This window comes from Heliconius melpomene, chromosome 8, assembly GCF_056956725.1.
Source record: "Heliconius melpomene rosina isolate 202511_hmr_F chromosome 8, ASM5695672v1, whole genome shotgun sequence".
In the NCBI taxonomy this organism is placed as follows: Eukaryota; Metazoa; Arthropoda; class Insecta; order Lepidoptera; family Nymphalidae; genus Heliconius; species Heliconius melpomene.
In genome coordinates this window covers 797,635-820,565 of record NC_140396.1, presented here as the reverse complement: position 1 = coordinate 820,565, position 22,931 = coordinate 797,635, and the positions used below count along the sequence as shown (strand labels likewise).

Here is a 22,931-nt window from a genome sequence, read left to right as displayed (position 1 = left end):
TGGCAATTAACGAATCATTAGCGTTACGCGGTCCATTTCCTAGGCGCTATATAATTTAGATTCTTGCTTTAAGTGTACGCAACGTCCATTTTGTTTTGGTGTAACCACACTTAAGGTAATTAATAAATATAGTGGTATAATTGTAGAACTTGGCTTCCTTTACTTAATATTCAAGATACTTTTAAAGTTTGTGACGCAGTGGGGCAGCGTCTAACTGTAAACGAGACTGTTGTGGAACGATTCCCACAGGGGAATAATAATTCTTTGTTTTGGTAAGATAAAATGCAGCAGTGAGTTCTGCCACTACTGGTGGGAAGTGGGGAGTGGAGTGTCTTAGTTCTAGTTTTCCTCTCTCTTTTTCTCATAAGGTTCCATTAACCTCGTTATATGTGAGATACAGCGTGACGCTAAGATGATATTTAGTGCAAAAAAAGTGTTTTCAGATATTATTTTATTTAAGTTGACGACAGTATCTAAACTACTTCAGATCGAAACCCCCCCCCTATTAATATTAAACACGGTATCAAATTTTCATCTCGAAAACGAATGGCTCCAACCAAAACTTTGTCTTCCTCATAACTTTGAATTTATTAAAATTTGGACGCAAAGTGAAACTTGTAGAGTATAAAATTAACCAACAAACTTTTACCTGTGGCAAGTTGTAAGACCGTCCTTGTTCCCCCAGATCCATGGTCACCCTTGACTTATGACGCATTGCGGTTTAACTATGGTGTTTGTATTTAAACTTATAGAAGAATTATAATTTATGGGGAACGGGTCGCCAGTGCAGTTCCAATGCAGGGGAATGATTAAATTGAGTTATTTTTTATTTCATCATCCTTGTAAGAGAAAGCCCAACATGAGTTCCCCCATTTCACACATAATGTGCACAAATTGGGCAGAAAGTGGGGAATGCAGTGTATTTCTGGTAATTTGGATGTCCGACAAGGTTGTCTAACAAGGTTGTCTGACAAGGTTGTCGTACTTTAAGCGCGACCATTAGAGTCCCTCTAGAGGAATGAGTTGCTTTCTTTTCCTAGTTCTAATAAGAAGACAAAGCGTGGCGTTGAGTTCAGCTACTCAACACGCAATGTCTTAAAAATTCTGAGAAAAGTAGGAAACGGAGTGTCTTAGCACTAGGTTCCTTTTAAGGAAAAAATATACAAATATATTTTAAATATCAATACAAAAAAATAATTACTTCCCAACTATTCATAACACTTCATTAACTGAAGACGTCTTTTGAGTGTTATTCATAATTTTAATGCTATTGAAACTTGGAGAGGACTGCAATGCAAGGAGGCGGACGTGACTCCATCTTGTCGGAGATTTCAATGGAAAATAGAGAAAAAAACTTAAAGTCACTCAGTAGTGTTTGTTTTTATTTAAGCTTTGAACTGTGTATTGATAAGAATAATATGCTTTTTTGTTTGAAAATTGAAATTTTCTGTAGCTTTTCACAAGTATATTTGAAAAAAAGTTGTAAATTACTGATTTATTGATTTGAAATTTTGATATTTTTCATTTAATTCATAAATGCAATATTTTTTTATATAGCAGGGCTGATAGAAAAAAGTCTAATATTGAAATACTCCGTCTTCAACTTTCTCATTTATGTTCTAAGCGGGAATGGAAACTGCAACGATTGCGTTTACAGTCCCTGTCCGATGCTTACTTATGCAATTTTTTTTTAAGAGAAAGTATATTTTATTATTTAAGTTATATGCATATCTCCGCCTCCATAAAATAAACTTCGGCGCTGAGTTTTGCCACTCAATTAGCAAAACCTTGGATTCTGGTGAAGCGGAAAACAGAGTGTATTAACACTATGTTCTTTTTGCTGTAAAATAAAATATTGAAACCTATATTTACAGTCAAACAGACGGACGGTCAATTCCATTAATATTTCTATCAAAATTCAATCCCATCAAATTAATACAAGCTATATTACAAATGAAATAAGTAATCCACTTTAAAATTTTATATTTACCTTATTCCGGGTTAATTTATGTCGTACCATGGCAACCCGACAAATTGTTTTTAAACTATTTGCTAAAGGAAATTGAACTTTATGTTTTGTAAGTAAAATCGATTTTTATTTAACGTATATTCTATGATTGCTACAAAATCATTAACTCTAACTTTTAATAGTATCGTTTTCCATTAAATTCCATATTGGAATCCGAAGGCGACGATTGTGAGTTTGATTCTCACTCAAGGGAATCTTATGAGAAGATAACGCAGGGAATGCCCTCGAAAAAGCGCGATAGGTTGAGGGTTCGATTCCCAATCGAAAAATGAAATATTTAATATTTTTATTTTCTCTGCTATATAGATTAAACGTGGTTCGCAGGTTTCAAACTAAATATGTATATGTATATCTTTTGCCTGTTTAGTCAGTTGGTTTGCATAAAAACTGGCTAAGAGGAGTAAAATTTAACGTTATCAAACGCCACACCGGTCCTGAAAAAATAATATTATCATATTTATAATTAAATTATTAATATCTACGCAAAATCATGTACCTACATACATAATTTATGTAAATGTAAACTTAACAAGGTGTATATTTTTTCCATGACGGCCGTCGTAACGCAGTGATAATGAAATTGAAGGTAATGTTGACTATAAGCGCGATGATAACGAGTTCGATTTCAACTCGGTGGAGTGACTATAATTAGATTTTTTTGTCACAAGAAATCATTTCTTCGTTTTGGTGAAAAATAATTGTGCAAAAAATTTATATTTCTTACATTTTCTATTGTTAATTATAATAATTATAATAGGTGATACGTAGTCAGAGGCAAGTCGTGGCATAGGAGCACAAGCGTGCCACTATAAACGTGACAGGTTGTGAGTTCGATTTGCATTGGAGAAAATGAAAGAGGTTGCCTCTGGTAAAGAGGCAAAGCGCAGATTTGAGTTCCGCCGCTCCAAAGTCAATGCCTCCGGAATGCATTGGAAAGTTGGGAATGTAAGTGTCTTAATGGGAACGGTGACTTAACACTAGGTTCCCTAGTTCCCTCTTCCTAACCTGCTATGTGCGGGTTACAGCGTGAAACTAATAAAATGCTTTTTTACTAAAAACAGACAATTTTAAAAATAAAACTCCACAAATAATATAGTCAATTGAAGCGCTTTTGAGAATTCCACAATAAATGCCAACCTGTGTACGGCGTGCCATTTCAACGTTTAATACTATATTCATTTTGAGTACATCATTTAAATATTTTCATGGTTTATAAATTTTAAAATGAGATCCTTCAGTTATGTGAGTGTTATGATTTAAATTATCCTTATTATTATTAAAAACTGCTATAAGTATAGTAGTAGGCTTATTAAAAACTAGTCGGTAATAGAAAATACTAGTTTTTATTTGCGATTTTTTTCGATTGTTTGTTTTTTAATATAAAAGAACAGCTTTTCGCTTTTTTCCGCATAGAATAAGCAGTGTGGTGCACTCTGTTTTCCACTTTCCGCCCAATTTTCTATTCATCGCGTATTGAGTGGCGGAGTGTACCAGAGCGAAGAAATGAAAATATTAATTAATTCATTTACCCGAGTAGGAATCGAATCCACAACCGTCACGTCATATGCCATTGAACCACAGCTTTATAATTTTAATAATTTTATTATAGTAATTTTAAAAATTATTTATTAGTTAGTTATTTTCGATGAAGCAATAAAGGAAGGAACGTGCTTAAGAAACCTTGATATTTTCTAACTTTGTGAAATATTAGTCCAAGGGAGTCACACGAAATGGTATTACAACACAACATTTTAAATGTGCTTAATGTGACTTATAGTGCAGTAGTTAGATTATATGAAAATATGATTGTAAGGTCTAAGTTTAGACTTCAGTCTAGAGTAGAAAAATACGTAGAGTAGAGAGAAAAAGAGAGCCAGAGCGAGAATGTGAAAATATTAAATAAATATTTTTCTCTAGTAGGAAAAGAACCCATAACCTGTCGCGATTACAAGTGCCCCTTGCTTATGTCCAACGCCTGTGCCCCTGCACCAAGATTGGCTGCGGCGTTCAGTTCACTCAATAATCAAGGTCTTGTAAGCTGGACGCTTCGGGGCGAATTGAAAATCTTCCCGGGGGTGCATTCAAATTCCCTCTGCCTATCCCGTATAGCAGATACGGGAAAAAGCGTGAAAAGGTTTTAAATAATACAAAAATAAACCAATGAACCATGGTAAACCAAAAACTTGATTCAGGTCGTAGAATTGCAGATAGAACTATCGATTAACATTTCAAAGACTAAGTCCAAAGTCCAAGTCCTTATATAACAAGGCAACTTGTAAGGCAATATTGTTGACTGAAAATCAACCTCATATCTGTATTCCGACGCCTGCGGTCATACCCTCGTATGGAGACATACAAATATATGTACTATTGAAACTTATGTTGTTTAGAATAGAGTATCCGTTTTTATTATATTTATATGATTATTTCCAAGACAATTGAATTAAAGGCGATGCTTGTGAGTTCGATTTCCACAAAACAGAATAAAAAATTGGGTCACATATTAAATCCAAATTCATAAATAAAGAAAGTAAGTAAGTACCTAATAAATAAATAAAAAAACACAGGATAAGTTGTCGGGTATTAACAGGATATATGCGGGATATATATATTTTTTAGCTTCACGCTGTGTTCCGCATATAGCTAGACAAGTTTATAGAAGCTAAAAACTTAATGTAAAGTTAGTTAGGAAGAATAAACCTAGTGTTAAGATACATCGTAACCTACTTTCCAGAGACTCTACGAGATCAACGTCGCGCATTGTCTTGTTACAGAGTAAGGAATGAATTTAAATATACCTACTCCGAAAATAGTACCGTGGGAATCCGTGGGAATCGAATCCACAACCGTCGCGTAGTAATAATTCATACAAACGATTCTAATAGAAACCGTCACTAAGTCTTGTATCACATATTTTTATAGAAAGACACAACCTACTTAATAATCAAGCGGTAGTTTTTCCCATAATAATATAATTAAAAATAAAATTAATATTTATATATGTAAAGCAGCGTCTTATGTTTTATTCATGGTGGTTAGAGGTCGCATTCTTCGATACTCTAGGCCTAAACGATATTGGCGTATACGGTTTTTAGTATTAGCTTTAATTAAAATTAGATTTTTAGCTTAGTTTCCACCGAACTCTAGAGACATTATGTGTGACGTAACTCAACGCCGAGCTTTGCTTCGACACCAAATAAATGAAAATATAAATTTAAGTAAATTTCTCCAAGTGGGGATAGAATCCCCTATTTATCGTGTTTACACGCTCGTGACGCCCAACTACTATTACTAGGTATATTATAAAACTCTTGTAAATACCTATATTCGGTGAGACCTAGTATGCTAACGACTTCACAAATCGTACAACCGTCGGAAGGAACTTCATTTGAAATTCAATAGAGACGTGTCAGGAAACAAGGCTGAGGTGGGGAAAGGCTTCAAAGAACATTTTCATAGATAAACTATCTAATATCAAGGTCGATGCAGTAAAAGTGAATTACTGAATTGTAAATAAAATGTATGGAAATAGTTAAAAATTATAGGGATTGTGGATTTCGATCTAATGTAATGTGAATTTTGAAAAAACAAATGTCTGATTTGGAAGGAATCAAGGACATAGAAAAAATGATTTATGCTACCGATCCTTATAAATATACTATAATTAACTTAATAATTAAGAATATAAACTTTAGAAAGTTAACATGACCTTCAAGAAATAATTGCTTACATTATTTTACCAGCACCATTTTTTTGGAATTATTTTTGCATTTGCAAACCAAAGTACTATATCAATGGCACATTATGAAGTACTGAAGTACTGAACCAAGTTTTGGTAAAAATTAAATCGCTACGCTTCATATACAGCATATTTTTTTCTCAGGCTGTATACCCCATGCCCCATGCCCCAGTAGGCTAAGCAGAGGGAGTCTAGTGTTAAAATATTCCGTTCTCCACTTTTCGCCGAAATCTGGAGGCATTGCATGTTGAGTAGTGGAATTCAACGCCAAACGAAGAAATGAAAATATTAAATATTTCAAATTCGGGAATCGAACCCTCAAATGAGGTGAACCAGCTCATGTTTAATTTCAGAAACCACCGGGTAGGAAGCTCATTCTGCAGAATCAACACAATACACGGGGGATCGCTTATTATATTAAACAAGAACCTTAAGTTCAAGGAACGGAAAGATATTGTGTCCCTTTCTGTAGAATGTTCTATCGAATTAGCGTGTGTTCAATTAGAGCAATTCATTGTTATATGTGTATACAGACCTCCCTCCGCCAATTTAAAATTATTTTTAGAAGTAATGGATGAGGCCTTAAGCAAACTTACCAAGTCGGGTAAGCCTTTGTTAGTGTGTGGAGACTTTAATGTTAATATTTTGGAAAGTTTAAGTCCCACCATAAATTTATTAAGTCTTTTTAAGTCACACAATTTACTTAATTTATTTATGGAGCCAACCAGAATAACTCCTACGACTAGTACTTGTATAGATAACATATTTACTGACATTATTCCATGCTACAAAAGCATTATTAATAAATTAGATTCTGACCACTCTGGTCAGCTAGTAGAATTCTCTAGTAAGAAAAAACAAGTGGCAAGGAAAAAAATTGCTTTTGTACCTGTCACAGCTAGTCGTTTGGAATGTATGAGAGTTAGTTTACTAACTAATTTACTAGTTTTAGATATAACTTTACCTCCCAATTCTTTGTACAATTCTTTTTTTTACTCTTTTATTAATAAATTTCATTCAATATTTACTCCCAAAGAGATTACAATTACCGATAGTCCTGTTTTTGGTGACTGGGCGAAGAGTTTAAAGAGTACTTAAAATCTTACTCTAAAATTTTCAAAAGTGTTTGCAAAATTGCAAAATCTTTATTTATTAAAACAAAAATCAGAAATAGTAATAATAAAATTGAAGCCACTTGGAAGGTTGTTAATGCCGAGACTGGGAGAACTAGGGTGAAAGATTCTAATTTTAAACTTAGTATTGACGGTCACATTGTTGATTCCGATTTGGAAGTGGCCATTGCATTTGAAAAGTTTTTCTCTACTTTCCCAGTCAGTCTAACAAACGATTTAGGTTCTTCTACCACTATTGCAGAATCGTTAATTAAAGACAATGTTCCCGAATTTTATAATGGTTTCGTTTTCCGTCATGTAAATAATTCAGACATTAGTGTAGCTTTCAAATCAATTAGTATGAATAAAAAAATAAAAAAAAAATTTTAAGTTAAACGGTTTTATATTGCAGATAAATGTACTAAAAGCTAAAAAATAATTTCATGAAAATTATGATTACTAAAAAAAAATCGTGGGGCACGTCCATTATCTACAATCGAAAGACATGGCATGAGACTTCACCCACCTAGTGGTAAGCAGCAAGTGTCGTGCCCCACGATTTTATTTTAGTAATCATAATTTTCATGAAATTATTTTTTAGCTTTTAGTACATTTATCTGCAATATAAAACCGTTTAACTTAAAAATTTTTTTTTACTTTTTTATTTTTAAGTTTTTAGTTTTTACTTCTCATTCTGTTTAATTCGTTTAGTGCCTCATTATTGCAAGGTTTCTTGCCTGTTAGTTTATTGCAGTCAAACTCTTCAATACGTAATCCCTCCAAAGATCTGACTCTACTAAGAGCAACGTAGGCTTGGCCTTCCTCAAATAGTTTAGCGCCTAAGTATACGACGGCGTGATCCACAGTGCTACCCTGCATTTTATGCACCGTGGAAGCCCATGACAATATTAAGGGCAACATTCGTCTTTCAGCCGTCCCATAATTAAATTTTGCTGGAAACTGTATGGCTTTCGGGTGTATAAGATGTACGCCGTCTCTTGCAAAGTCGATTCGAACCGAAGGTACGTCTGTTGCGTACATCTGAGTTCGACGAAATAGGGGCCAAACGATTTCGTTGATATATCCTATAGCGCCATTAACTAAGCCCTTTGAAACGTCAATATTGGACCGCAACATGACTTTTGCTCCCACAAATATTTCTAATTCTGCAGGTAAGCCCCCAGTCTTATTGATATCAGCTGGTATTATAGTAGCTATATCCACTTTGTCTGCATTTCGGGCAGCGTGTACTAGCTGGTCCTGTGCTTTTATTTTATAAATACGAGCACCTTTGTTTCTAAACAAATTCAAAACGGCAGAATTGTGGTCGTTGACTTGTTGGTTTGTGGGGTACACTCTTAACGCCTTGTCTATTGAAAAGTCATCACTTGTGTCTTCAAGAAATCTTCCCATTAAAATACTAAAATGTTGGGCAGTTAGTTCACCGACTCTTAAAGCATTTAATATATCAATAAACGTGTGATCACCTTGCTGACGCATATTTTCAGTTAGCTCACACAGTGTGAATAAACGCCAGAGATGTGTAGCTGGTTGGAGGTATTCTGGCTGTTTGAATACAGGCGTTCCAGATTGTTTAATAGGAGGCAGTTGTAAAAGATCACCAAAGAGTAATACGTTTATTCCTCCAAAGAACTCATCTTCACAGTTCTTAATTTGCCTTAATCGTGCGTCCATCATGCACAACATTTAGTAGGACACCATGGAAATTTCGTCAACAATCAGAAATTCTGTCTCGTGCCACAGTTGCCTCATTATTCGCATAAAGTTTCCTGTGAGTGGTGACATACCTGTTATTCGACCGTCTTTCTATACAGGCAATTTTAATGTACTGTGTATCGTAGCTCCATTTATTAATCTGGCTGCAACTCCTGTTAGTGCACATACTTTAACTGCATCTTTCGCGTAACACCTGTTTATTTGGTCTCGTAGTAACCTCAATAGAAAAGTCTTGCCCACACCAGCTCCGCCTGTAAAGAATATTTTCAAACGTTCTTCGGAACCTGACATTTGATTTTGTATGGACTGGGTAACCATTGTAAAAATTTGACTTTGATTTGACTGCTTAGCCTGTATGAACTGGTCTTGATTCATTGGCAAATATGGAACTTCTTCTTCATTGTCTAGTTCAATGGGCTCTGCTTGTTCCAGAATCTGAAATGCGTGTACTTGCGCGAATGCATTTTCAAGTTGCCTGTCACGCTCGCGATAGATTTCCAAGTAATTATTTGTTTCTTTTAACCTTTCTTCGTTGGCGAGAAACGCATCTCTGGCACTATTAAAATCTCCTAACAGTTCGGCCTCAATTCGATAAGGCATATATTGAAGTAGTAAACTATAATAGTATGACTCTGGATCAGAAGCCGCTACGAAGTTAGGAACCCGTATTACAGCTGGCGTGTTTCTAATAGTCATTTTTGTATTATCTATTAGAGTAATAAGACTTCTTTTTACTGTTTGCTCGTGTTGCGGTATATACGAGTCTGTGTCGATGCTTTCTTCATTGATTACTGGTGGTTTCGTGTAATGTGGCTCGAACAACATCGCAAACTCTATAAGACACATATTGTTAAAATCATAATTGGGGTGCTCAGCTGGTCGCTTCTCATATCTTTCAAATATATTGGCACAATAACCTGCTGCTTGACCAGCTTCATTAAACTTCAAGACTTTATATCTTTGTTCCGGTTTACGAGTATTGACGAAGATTGTTTTTCTCGAGCTCTCACGCATACTTAAATGGCAAAGCCTGAACACGCATTCGCAAGCTGAAACTTGACGTTCTTTTAATATGCGCATACATATTTTAAAAAGTTTACGTGAGACGTCGGTTTCTTCTCTCCTAATTTGTTGAATAGCTCGAGTTACTTCACCATCCAGATTCGTAGGTTCTGATTTTGATACGTATTTAGCGATGTAATACGCAATTGACTCATTTGTACCGCACGGTTGTATATCCATATTCGCTTTCCACATTTTTAGCAAAGCAGGACTGTAATTGTTTACCCAACAATCTTCGCTTTTTCTCTTCAGAACGCAGATGCGACCACCATTGTAGATAAATTCGTTAGACGAAGGATCAATAACATGTGTCTCTAAACACTCCGAGCGAGGAAAGTTGAAACGGCAATGTGCTTCATTTGTACGAGTATTATTATTTTTCTTACAGGTGCTAGTGTGTCGATGTATTTGACAACTTTTAACCAATTCGTGTAGTTCTGAAGTTTCCGGAGGAATGGCAGTACTACAGACTGAATCAATGCGAGTTATTCCTTCAGGTGTCGCAACAGATGGGTGATCGTCGACCCATACAACCATATGCAGATGAGGACTTCCTCTGTTCTGAAATTCGATACGCCACCAATGATCTTGAACTTTACCACCAAATATTTCAGTATCAGATTTAAGAAACTGCATTAGTGCATTTACTCGAACCATAAAGAGTCTACTCACAACAACTGGATACATTTCGATGAGCCGTTGAGTTTCTTGAATATCTATGTCATCTGGGTTAATGTGTTCTTTACTGTCACTCATAAGGAGTGCTTTTTTCATGTCCACCCAGTGGAGATCATTGCAGCTTAATGTTACAAAATAGGTGGGAGGTCCTAAACATCTTATTTGTGCTATAAGATCACTAAGAGCACTACGCCAATAAGCAGCGGAGCCTCTCAGATTTTTTAAGTATAAGTGTAGGTCTTCTACTCGGTTGCCGTTTTCGCCTTCAACTCTTCTCCCACATGCTGCAATGGTTGATTTGACTCGATAGTACTCAAACATTGATAGAGCATAAAACAGGTAATCGTTGCGCTGAAACCTGGTATCGGCACCTAATATACGAAATTGGTAGTAATCCAAAGGACTTATTTTTAAGGGTCGTTGTTCTTTAAACCCATTTTTGCCATACGGGAAGAGCTGGTACCACGCGAACTCTTCTGCCTTTATCTCATAAGTTTCATTGACAATGTTATTGTTTGTCTTTCTTCTGATTTCGTTTACATTTTCAGATACCTCAAGCTCATCTTCAACATCAGGTTGGACTCTATCAATTGGCAACATTATTGACGTTTGTATAGGGATAGTTTCAGATCGGGAGTTTGAGACAGCCTGATGAGTAATGATATCCTTCTGTTGCTGTACCTGCACACCCTGATGAGTGATAATATCTTCCCTTAAACTGACGTCTATGCGTGTTAGGGTGTACGCGATATTCCGTGATCCAAGGCATCTTTTACAGATACGGCAAAGTTCTTGCAAGTTGTCGCATTCTATAAAACAAGCTCTGCCATTTTCTGGTGTTGGTTTTCCTTTTGGACCACAGGAATGAGAGTCAGCAAAATAGTATTTGTCTTCACTCCGAAATACGCTGACAGATTTATTGGAAGCTGTCAATATTCCCGCAGAATGGCCGTCAAATAATCGAGTTAAAGCCGTAAGTAATGTAATGCCAATATTATTGTTATTAACAACATCTTGTAGACTTCCGAATAGAAGAGTGTCATCATCGTAATCTATAGAAAATTGTTTATCATACATTTGTAAGTTTTGTCTGACGACATTAAAGTTTCGCATCTCTAAATATCCTGTTTCATCCAGTTCATTAGGTTGCAGCTGAGCACGGATCCGGCAATACAAGGAGTCACCCGCTAACATATTAGTATTCAGAATATTCACATCCCATTGATTAGGATTTAGAATTGCGGCTCGCACAATGTTAGCTAACGACATGGCACTACATTGTACACCAGCATATCCTGAAGTAAACACGTTGTGGTCGCCTTGATGCCATGAAGCTCGTATAATTCTTGCAACGTCATTAATTGGAATGAATGCATTTCGAATTACATTCCTTTCGGATACTTCCTCCTCAGGTGATTCGGGCACACTAAGCCGTACTAACTCTTGGTCATCAATTTGGGCATAGTTGTCAATACGTACGTCTCTGTAGAGCGGATTATTTGTAATTAACCATCTTAAAGCACTATAGACTTTTTCGCGACATATCGTGAATTCTCTGGTTTTGCTTAAATTTTCCAACCGTTCAGTAACCACAATAATACCCACCTGGCTTGATGATCTTGGAAGCATATTAGGTAATCTTTCACTGACTTCAAAGATATCTTGGGCAAACAAAACAGCCTGTCCGCGGAAACCGTACTGTCCATAGAGGCCACTAAATTTCACGATTTTAAGAAAGGGAATAATTCTGCACAGCAAACGTTGCTCCGCCTGTGTCAATGTCCGGATTACGTCTGGTATAAAACCTGGATCAAGATTATTCCAGAAAGCTTTTGGTGGTGCTATTGTTTTATTACTGGTAACATGTGTTTGACAACGGGAACATAATATTAATGATGGTTTTGAATTTAACTCTACGGGTAGATACGTTAATGCAGCAACGTTAAACCGTACCGTATGAACTTGATTAGGGTAGCAACGTTTAGTGCAAATATCACAAACGTGTATGCAAAATGTGTTAATAGCATTCTCGAACGCCTGCAGATTTTTAGCTCTGCATCGCTGAGTACGCTCACGTTGTTCATTTAACCTGAGTTCGCGATGTTCTGGCGTTTCCAAAGCTAACCGCTCCCTTTGTTTTTCACGGCTTTCTTTAAGCCTGGCCTCATATCGCTCTGGTGTTTCCGAAGCTAACCGCTCCCTTTGTTTTTCACGGCTTTCTTTAAGCCTGGCCACATATTGCTCTGATGTTTCCGAAGCTAACCGGTCCCTTTGTTTTTCACGGCTTTCTTTAAGCCTGGCCGCATATTGCTCTGGTGTTTCCGAAGCTAACCGCTCCCTTTTTTTTTCACGGCTTTCTTTAAGCCTGGCCTCATATTGCTCAGGTGTTTCCATAGCTAACCGCTCTGTTTTTCTTTCACGGATATCTTTAAGCCTGGCCTCACGTTGTTCAGGTGTTTCTGCCGCTAATTTTTCCCGTCGTTTCTGTAGTCGGCTATTAGTTTGATCTTCACTTTCTTTTGCGCGTTTAGCTTTATACTTGTCTTTTTCTTTTTGAAGCCTCCTTTTTCGTTGTGTTGTAGTTTCTGTTTTTTTTGTGTTTTTTATTTTTGTTTCTGTTGTTTTTGTGGTTTTTGTATTTTTTCTGCATTTTTTGTTTTTATTTTTTGTAGAATTTGTTTTTACCATTTTGTTCCCACGAGTAGTGGACATTTTTACGGTCAACCCCCCCAGAGGTCCAATAGAGGGGCAAGGCTATGTACAACAAGATGTGCCTGAATCTTGAGGGGAAAACGCTAACGACATATCATTTTTATCCACCCTAATGCCATACAGTTCTCGGCGCGCTTTTACCTTTTACCTTAAGTTGGGTGGTGTACCCCTAGCGACGTATCATTTGTAGCCACCCTAACGCCATACAGTCCTCGACAGGATACCAGATCTTGACTTGGGTGGGAGATTCATATTGTAATTTTGTATAGTATACTATATTATACTTACCAAGCCCTTTATTTTGATACCCATATTGATGGGATTGAAAACTGCATTATCCGCCATTTTGTAGCAGTGGCCACCTTTGATTTTGATTTTGTATAGTGCACTGAATTCTACTTGACAAGCCCTTTCATTTGATACCCATATTGATGGGATCGAAAAAACTAACTTGTCCGCCATCTTGTAGTGGCGGCCATCTTGGATTTTGATTTTGTATAGTCCACTGAATTCTGCTTGACAAGCCCTTTCATTTGATACCCGTATTGATAGGATTGAAAAAAACTAACTTGTCCGCCATCTTGTAGTGGCGGCCATCTTGGATTTTGATTTTGTATAGTCCACTGAATTCTACTTGACAAGCCCTTTCATTTGATATCCATATTGATGGGATTGAAAAAAACTAAGTTGTCCGCCATCTTGTAGCGGCGGCCATCTTGGATTCACAATAATATTGAATATGGATAATTGTATTGTCACCAGAATCAAAGGCGTATAATAAAATTTCAGATCAATCGGTTAACGGGAAGAGGGTTAAATTTCAATTACTAAATTTGACCCAAACAAACAAATAAATAAACAAACGGGGTGAGCTAAATAAAACCGTTTAAAAAGACATCCGACTTGTGTGTGTGTGTGTCTCAGTTAATATCATAAATTCTTTAATTGATATTTTGATTCCTGATTTAGCTACAATTTTTAATAGATGTATTGATTGTGGAGTGTTTCCTGATTTGATGAAATATAGTAAAATAACTCCATTGTTTAAATCAGGTAGTACGCAAGACCCTACAAATTTCAGACCGATTTCAGTACTACCTACGTTTAGTAAAATTTTTGAAAAGCTGATACTCAGTCAGCTTCTTACTTATTTTAATAAAAATAAATTACTGCACACAGGTCAATTTGGTTTCACTCGTGGAAGGTCAACATCTGATGCTGGGGTCAAATTATTAGAGAGTGTATTCGCGGCTTGGGAGGAGTCACGTGATGCCTTTGGGGTGTTTTGTGACTTGTCCAAAGCATTTGATTGTGTGCAGCATAAAACTCTTATCAGGAAGCTACACCACTATGGTATAAGAGGCATTGCTTTGGATCTTCTCACTTCTTATTTAAGTGATAGGATTCAAAAAGTAAATGTCAACGGGAAACTATCACACGGGTCACCTGTAGCATTGGGGGTGCCACAAGGCTCTATTCTGGGTCCGTTTTTGTTCCTTTTCTACATTAATGACTTACCTCACCTTATGAGAGATATCTGTGAAATGGTGTTGTTTGCAGATGATACATCTTTAGTTTTTAAGGTTAATAGACGGCAATTGGAAATCGACGATGTAAACAATGCTCTTTCTAGGATATTACACTGGTTTAGTGCCAATAACTTGCTTTTAAATAGTAGTAAAACTAAGTGTATCAGGTTCTTTACTAAGAATGTGCAACAAGTAGAAACCAGGGTCTTGATGAACAATGAGGAACTTAAAGTAGTTAATGAAACTGTTTTCTTAGGTATAACATTAGATGCTAAGTTACAATGGGGTCCGCATATAGAAACTTTATCCGGTAGACTTAGTTCGGCAGCGTATGCTGTCCGTAAGATTCGTCAACTGACTGATGTTGACACCGCGCGTTTAGTATACTTCAGCTATTTTCATAGCATTATGTCTTACGGCCTATTACTTTGGGGCAGTGCCGCTGACATAGATACCATTTTTGCGCTCCAAAAACGGGCTGTCCGAGCAGTCTATAAAATGGGTCCACGGGAGTCACTAAGGAATAAATTCAAAGACTTTAACATCCTCACACTACACTCCCAATATATTTATGACAACTTAGTATATGTGCATAAAAATATTAATAAATTTAATAAAAACAGTGACCTCCATCAACATAATGTAAGAAATAAAAATAAGCTTGCTGTGCCCTTCTCTAGGCTCCATAAAGTGTCTCACTCATTCGTAGGTGAAAGTATACACTTTTATAACAAACTTCCAAACGACATGGTTAATTTATCACTGAACAAATTTAAAAAAGTGGTAAAGCACAGGCTCTGCCAAAAAGCATATTACTCTGTTAAAGATTATGTTCGCGATAAAGATGTTTGGAAATGAGTTGCTCTATTTCTAAGTTAAAATTGTTAATTGTAATTTGTAACAAATGTTGGCATTTAAAAAGAGTGGCCATGAGTTTCTTTGCCTGTATCTTCTCATGAGCTCAACCATTTGAACGGGCTTTTTTCAAGTCAAAATTGCAAATTTTTTTTTTGGTTATTTTGTTTTGTATTTTTTTTTCTACTTTATGACATGTCCAAGTAAATGTTGTTGTTGTTGTTCTTTAATTATGGCGATCCGAGCGTGCCAGTTCAGCACTAATCACTTCGCCAATGTCACGTTGAATGGAAAACACACAAAGGAGAGTGTACGGTAAAGAGACAATTATACGCAATAGTAGATGCACGTTAAAAAGAGATCCAGCTAAGATACTGCCTTCACCTATAAGATAAACAAAAATTATACACAATATATACATAATAAAGGGTTAGTAATAGATTATATTTTACAAAATTGTTAGCTTATACTATAATATTATTAGATCTAATATATTTACATAAGAATTTACACAAAGGAGTATATACAAACATTAACAGACACTGAACATTAAGGGGACGGGGAACTATATGAGGAAGGACATCATACAAGGGACGAATTAACTTTGGACATGTGAAAAGGATATGGGAAGGGGAACCTTCGTCCAGGCCACACTCACACAGTGAGTGGTCCCTGACCCTGATCTTAGCTAGGTGAACAGGTGTACATGCATGCCCAAGGCGCAAACGACAAATAGTTGATATAATCCTCCGTTCAGCAAATTTTTGAGAAAAAAACCATGGTCGCCTTGGGATATTTATTTATTTATTTATTTATTTATTTAGTTTATCACATAGGTACAGTACAGCTTTGTAAGTTTGGTATATATATACTTAAAAAAAAAATAAGAACTATACATATGTTTGTTACGATAAACTCCACATGCAAATATTTATGTGTGAGAAAAAGATTACCTAATAACAATCACAGTCTAAAAAAAAATAAAAAATTTTGTCCTTACAACTAAAACTGCATAAAAGTAAATTCTAAGTTACAAAAAGTTACAACAAGATTCGATATAATACTATTATTTAACTTTATAAGCCAATTTACTCCTAATTTTATGGAGTGATTCCCAAAAAATATCAATTGTTGCTGAATATTCGTTTTCTATGCGACACAAACGTGAGACTGGCGAGTTAGAGCCCAACGCGGTTCTGCGAATTGGGGGCTGGAAAAGTGTTACGGGATTTCTAGGGCATTTATAGGGAACCTTAAACTTAAACAACTGTAACAGGTTAGGGCAATCATACTGATAGTTCATTAATTTGTGAAGAAAAAATAGATCTAGTATGTCCCTTCTTTCGAGTAACGATTGAATTTTAAAGTACTGCAATCTATCCTTATAAGAAGGTTTGCTTTCTGAGATTCCTCGGAATTTCGCCAAATGCCATAGAAATCTTTTCTGAATTCGCTCAATGCGCAACGAACTAGTTGAATAATGAGGTCTCCAAACAGTGCTATTATATTCAAGGATGCTGCGGACGTGACTATTATAAAGCATTATTTTAGTTTTCGCTTGTGTAAACATTTTGCAGTTTCTCATAATAAATCCAAGTAAGCGTGTAGCTTTCTTCGTAATTTCGTAAATATGGTGATCAAATGTAAGTTTGGAGTCAAAAACTACCCCAAGATCTTTAATTGTGTCTACTTTTATTATAGGTACTCCGTTAACATAACAATCACATTTAATAGTATTAAGTTTCCTGGTGAAAGTCATATGAAAACATTTATTAACATTTAGCAACATGCCATTTTCTTTACACCAATTCACCAGTCCATCCAAATCACTCTGCAGTAGAGCCACGTCTTCGATAGCATCCACGACTTTTAGGAATTTTAAATCATCAGCGTACATGAACGGGGTACAGTGGGAAAACATTGCCGGCAAATCGTTGATAAATATATTGAATAAAAACGGTCCTAAGTGGGAGCCTTGTGGGACACCAGATCGAATTTCATGTAACGATGACTGATAACCTGAGATCACGACATAGAATTTTCTATTTTCTGTGTATGATTGAAGCCACTGCAGTAGTTTTCCCGTATACCCATACTCATGCAGCTTTTGATTCAAGATTTCGTGAGGTACCAAGTCAAATGCCTTACTAAAATCACTATAGATGACTTCAGTTTGATGACCGGCGTCCACAGATTTTTGAATAATCTCTGTAAACTCCACCAAATTGGTGCACGTAGACCTGGACTTAATAAACCCATGTTGAGCATCACTTATCAGAGGCTTAAAATGTGCGATCATTTGAGGAAGGATAAGGCTTTCAAATACTTTGGCGAAAATTGTGAGTAACGAGATTGGCCGGTAATTTAGAACATTATTTTTATCATTACTCTTGTAGATAGGAACTATTTTAGCTATTTTCCATTGTGTTGGGAATATTCCATCTTGCAGAGATTTTTTAAATATTAAAAATAATGGCTCAGATAAGCTTTCCGCACATTTTTTAATAAATTGTGGTGGAATATCATCTGACCCTGATCCTTTACGATAGTCCAGATTATTAAGTGCTTTAATTATTTCTTCCCTGTAGATCTTTATGCCAGAAATTGTATTAAATGCTTTCGTTGGTGCCTTTTTGAAATATTTGCCACTGATATTTTGCGGAGATGTGTAAATACTGGAAAAGTATTTCGCAAATAAATTTGAAATATCCTTTCCGCCAATTGCATTATTTACTCCGTCAGTCATTTCATTAGGGAATGAACTGTTGTTTTGACGCTTGCTTTTTGTATAAGACCAAAAATATTTGGGGTTTAGAGCAATATTATTTTCAACCTTATTAATATAAGATTTGTAGTTTTCACTCGCTAGTAATTCACAGCGCTCATTTATTATGTCTAAGGAGATCTCATCCATAGGGTTTTTATACTTCTTAAATCGAAGATCTAGTTTTTTCCGCTCTCTTAGTAACCCCTTAAGATTGTGGCTAAACCAAATAGGATATTTATAATTTTTTGGCTTATATTTTGGAACAAACTCTTGTATACATGAATTTAATACTTCATAAAAAATTTTAACTATTTCATCAACTGTAAGGTGATAAGATAAAATAACTTTCCATTTTATAGTCAAAAGATGATAATTAATAAGGTCATAATCACTTTTAAAGAAATTGTATCTTTCAGTTGTAATTGAATTACTTTTTAACATTTTAACCCTGAAATCCATAAAAGTTGCGATAATGGGAGGATGAAGCTTATCAATATTAACAAGGGATGATACAGCAGCTGTTACAGAACAATCGTGAATGTTAGTGAAAACTAGGTCTAAAACTCGGCTTGACATGTTTTTAATGCTATTACATTGTATAAGATCGTTTAAATTGGCGAAATCTATAAGCGTACTAGTCAAAGTTGACACACCTAGACAAGAATATTTTTGGGAATCACTATCAAGAGACCACTCAATACATCCAAGATTAAAGTCACCCAAAATACATGTACTATAACTATGCAATTCAGATACACGATTACAGTTATTTACGAATTTTTTTAACATATTTATTCTAACAGGTGGAGGCAAATATACACCACACAAGGCCAAACTATACATTTTGTTTGAAATTTTAAATTGTATTGTGATCCATAAATCTTCGCATTCGCTCTCCCAACTGTACATGCGACTGCAATCAATTTTTTTAGAGACAGCTATAAGTACTCCACCTCCTTCCTGTTTATGTTGGAAACTTGATAACTTTCTGTCTCTCCTAAATACGACGTATCTATTGTCAAACAATTCGGAATTTAGTATGTTATCATTGAGCCATGTTTCAGTGAGAACTATAATGTCATAAGTATTACAGCATATGTTAGTGTAAAAGGTATGGGTTTTGGTTCTCAATCCACGTACATTTTGATAATATATGTTTAGATAGGAGAATGTTATAGTCTTAACATTGAAACATGTTTGGAGTGACAGCTGATTACAGTGTCGTACTTTTAAGAAAATCAATATCCTTGACCAGCTTACATTCAGAAAAGTCAGTTTTACGCATAAAAATTCGACCGCTCTTAACCCATACATGTTTGTATCCTTTTTCTCTCGCAACAGTCCTAGCGGCAGCATGAAGGTGCTTGTTTGCAGCTGACAAGTGCTCACTTACGAATACGGGCTTTTTTTCTCCTGCAATTCCCATATGGCACGTGTTAAGTTTATTATTAGGATTGGTTTTATTGTACTTTATGACAGACGATAAAATCATATCCCTAGTTTTCGGAGAGTCCAGTTGTAGAATAATAGAACGGGGTCTTGAATTATGGGGGTCTAGTTTTGCTATTCGTGTACAATGTAAAATATGATCTCTCTTTAAATTACAATTTACGGCGGTAGTCAAATTTTGAATCAAAGTATCGAGATTTTCATTTCTACTTTCTGGTACACATTGTATTTCTAAGTTGTTTGCTCTATTATGTTGCTCAATATTATTAATCTTGTTTGTAAGAGTCTTCAAATTTAAAGTTAAGTTTATGTTTTCATCTTGTAATTTTTTGATCGTTTCTGAGGTAGTATCAACCTTCTTTCGAATATCTTCGTATTGACAGTTCAAGAATTGCATAGAGTCTTTTATTTCTATTATTTCCTCTTTAATAGACCGAAACTCTTGAGTAATCATATTAGCAAAATTTTTATTAATTTCGGATGATAGGTTTTGCAATTCAAGCTTAACTACCTCACTTATAGTATCCTTAATACAAGCAAGTGAGACGGTATCACTGGAGGATTGTGGAGGAGAAGACATTGCCTGTCTCTTTGTGGACCGTTTGACAGCTACACTTTGCTTTAAATTTGTGGTTTTGTTGCGCGTACTGAGCCGTACCGGTGTATCATCACTTTGACCAATTCTTTGCTTAGTGATCACGCATGATGGACATTTCCAAGGATGATCATTGTCATTGCCAGTATTAATGTTTAGACAGTTAAGATGATAACGCACTTTGCATATGCTACATTGTAAGAACGCCTCGCCCTCTATTGGCATGTTACAACAGCCCCATGTGAAGATTTCGCTTGCTTCTTCTTTCGACATATTTATAATATTTAGCCAAGCTTTTAAATTTTCTTAAAAAAAAATATTTATTTTTATGTGGGATCGAACTCGGGTTCGTTCGTTTGTTCGACTGTTAAATCAGAGTGCAGGCTTCTGCGCTACAATCAACTCAACGAATATAATCAAAATACTGTATATTTTCTAGCGTGCTGCATTTTATAAACAAAGAGATCGATATTCATTGTATTATTTTAATAAACTCCTTTTTTAAAAAATGTTGTAAAGTTTTGTTTTAAGCACTCCCGCACTAGAAACTTTAATATTGCTATAGTCAAAATAAGTCAATCACTTTCATTTATTTTTTTTTTTTTTTTACACAGACGGTAGATACGTACTAACGTTAATGGTTTTTGATAGTTTTTGTATTTATTCTTATTTTTTTGAACAAATTAAAATGTAACTCGATAATAAATCACTTTAGTTGCGATTGTAACTTAGTTACGGAGAAAATAGCACAGTTTTAAAGTTGTTTGCGAAATTAGTATGAGGACGTACACTTAACAAATCTTTCTCTCACTAGTGTCACACAGATGGGTTGGATAGTAGCATAATACTTACCTTTCTGAGTTTTTGTTAATTCATAGAATTCAGACCAGGACACATCCAAGTGAGTTAATGCAAGACAAGTAAATGTTAAGCATTTTTATGGAATAAAGATATTTTGACTTTGACTTTGACTTTGACAACCTTTGCAGTCATACGTCATTGCCCCTGAACGCTTTATATACAGCATAATAATATTGATTTTTCAATTTGCTACATTATATTTCTTAATTGGGTGTCCTTCATTTTGAACGACTGTTGCGGACGGACGGTAATTTATTTTTCACTGCGAGAAAAATTTTCATAAACTTTAATAGAAACTGTGATTGAAAGGTTGATAAGTTTATAAGGTAGACATAAAAAAACGTAATAACATTTTTTTCTTGGTTTATTTAATTAATATATTTATCAATGACTATATTGTGGCATACCACAGGAATGTTAGAAGCTGTGAGTAGTAGATTCTATTCCCATTTCGGCGAATATTTATCTTTATGTGAGAAAACCACTGTTCTTATTTCACGTGCCTCCTTTCTGTTTTCTGTGTGTTTTTTACATAATATATTTCTTCTTTTATATTAGAATGAATATCAAAACATTATCTGCTTAATAAATTCCAGCTTACAAAGAAAGAAAAACACCATAGATAAAAAATATACCAGTAGATTAAAAAAAAATGGTGTATCAAACAAAATATACAAATAAACTATAATTTCACTTTTACTCGCGCGGCGACATGACATTCAGTAATTAACTGACACGTACATCACAACATTTACTTTCATACATAGTTCTTGCTTGTTTTACATTATTTTATATCACTGACATGATTTGTCACTTTAGTATAAAAAATAAATAATTATATATTATACTGAATGGCAAACATAGCAGGCTAAACAAAGGGATAGTGTTAAAACACTCCGTCCAATTTTTGATACATTGTAGCAGAATTCACAGCTGCGCTTTATCTTGTTACCAGATCATGAACTACAGAGGAGAGCCAAACGTTGTAGTCTATGTATACCTCTTGCTGTCAATCTCTTCATACTTGACCTCCGGAGGGCGTTCATAGTTTTTACCCTCACATATCATCGATATCGATTGGTATCCCCGAAGTTCAATCAAATATACCTTAATCTGCTTCAATTAAATCAGTTTTACGCTGTATCCCGTATGCAGTAGCAGAAGCAGAGGGAACATAATGTAAAGACACTCCGAAAAAGAAAAAGGGCGACCTTAATCTGCTTATAAAATTATTAATGATTAATTTTTAACAAAAACAAAAACCGACTTCTAACAATGAACTAAAAAGTGAAAAATAATTTTACAAAGATTTTATAATTTTGAAGTCGGTGCCAAGTAAAACAAACAGGCTTAGTAATTAGATATTGTAGTAAGGGTGTTGTAGCATTAGTTTGACACCGACTTCAAAATTATAAAATGTTTGTAAAATTATTTTTCACTTTTTAGTTCGTTGTTAGAAGTCGGTTTTTGTTTTTGTTAAAAATTAATTTATTTTACGATTTTAAGTGATGGGTAGATCTTAAAATGATGCTTCTTAAACGAGTGGTGATAGTGGTGGTAGTGGTTCTCAACGAGTGGTTGTGGTTGTCCCATGTAAAACTTCATTTAATTAGGTATTATTTTTGTGCAAAGTAACATTTTGGTATATTGACAAGAACACACATAAAAAGTATTCGGGCGAATTGGGAATCTCCCTTTTTTGAAGTTGGTTGAAAATGAGAACATCCTCTTTTTTGAGGTTGATTGAAAAGAAATGCAACGATCAGGAATCTCACTTCTGACATCAATTTAAAAAGTTTTTGCTTG

At 35.2% G+C, this 22,931-nt stretch overlaps 1 protein-coding gene across 1 annotated transcript in view; it reads left to right on the top strand.

Moving 5' to 3' along the window:
- side-IV (sidestep IV transmembrane protein) overlaps nucleotides 1-22,931 on the top strand; it is a 202,029-nt gene that overhangs the window by 78,678 nt on the left and 100,420 nt on the right. The gene's annotated exons all lie outside the window — the stretch shown is intronic.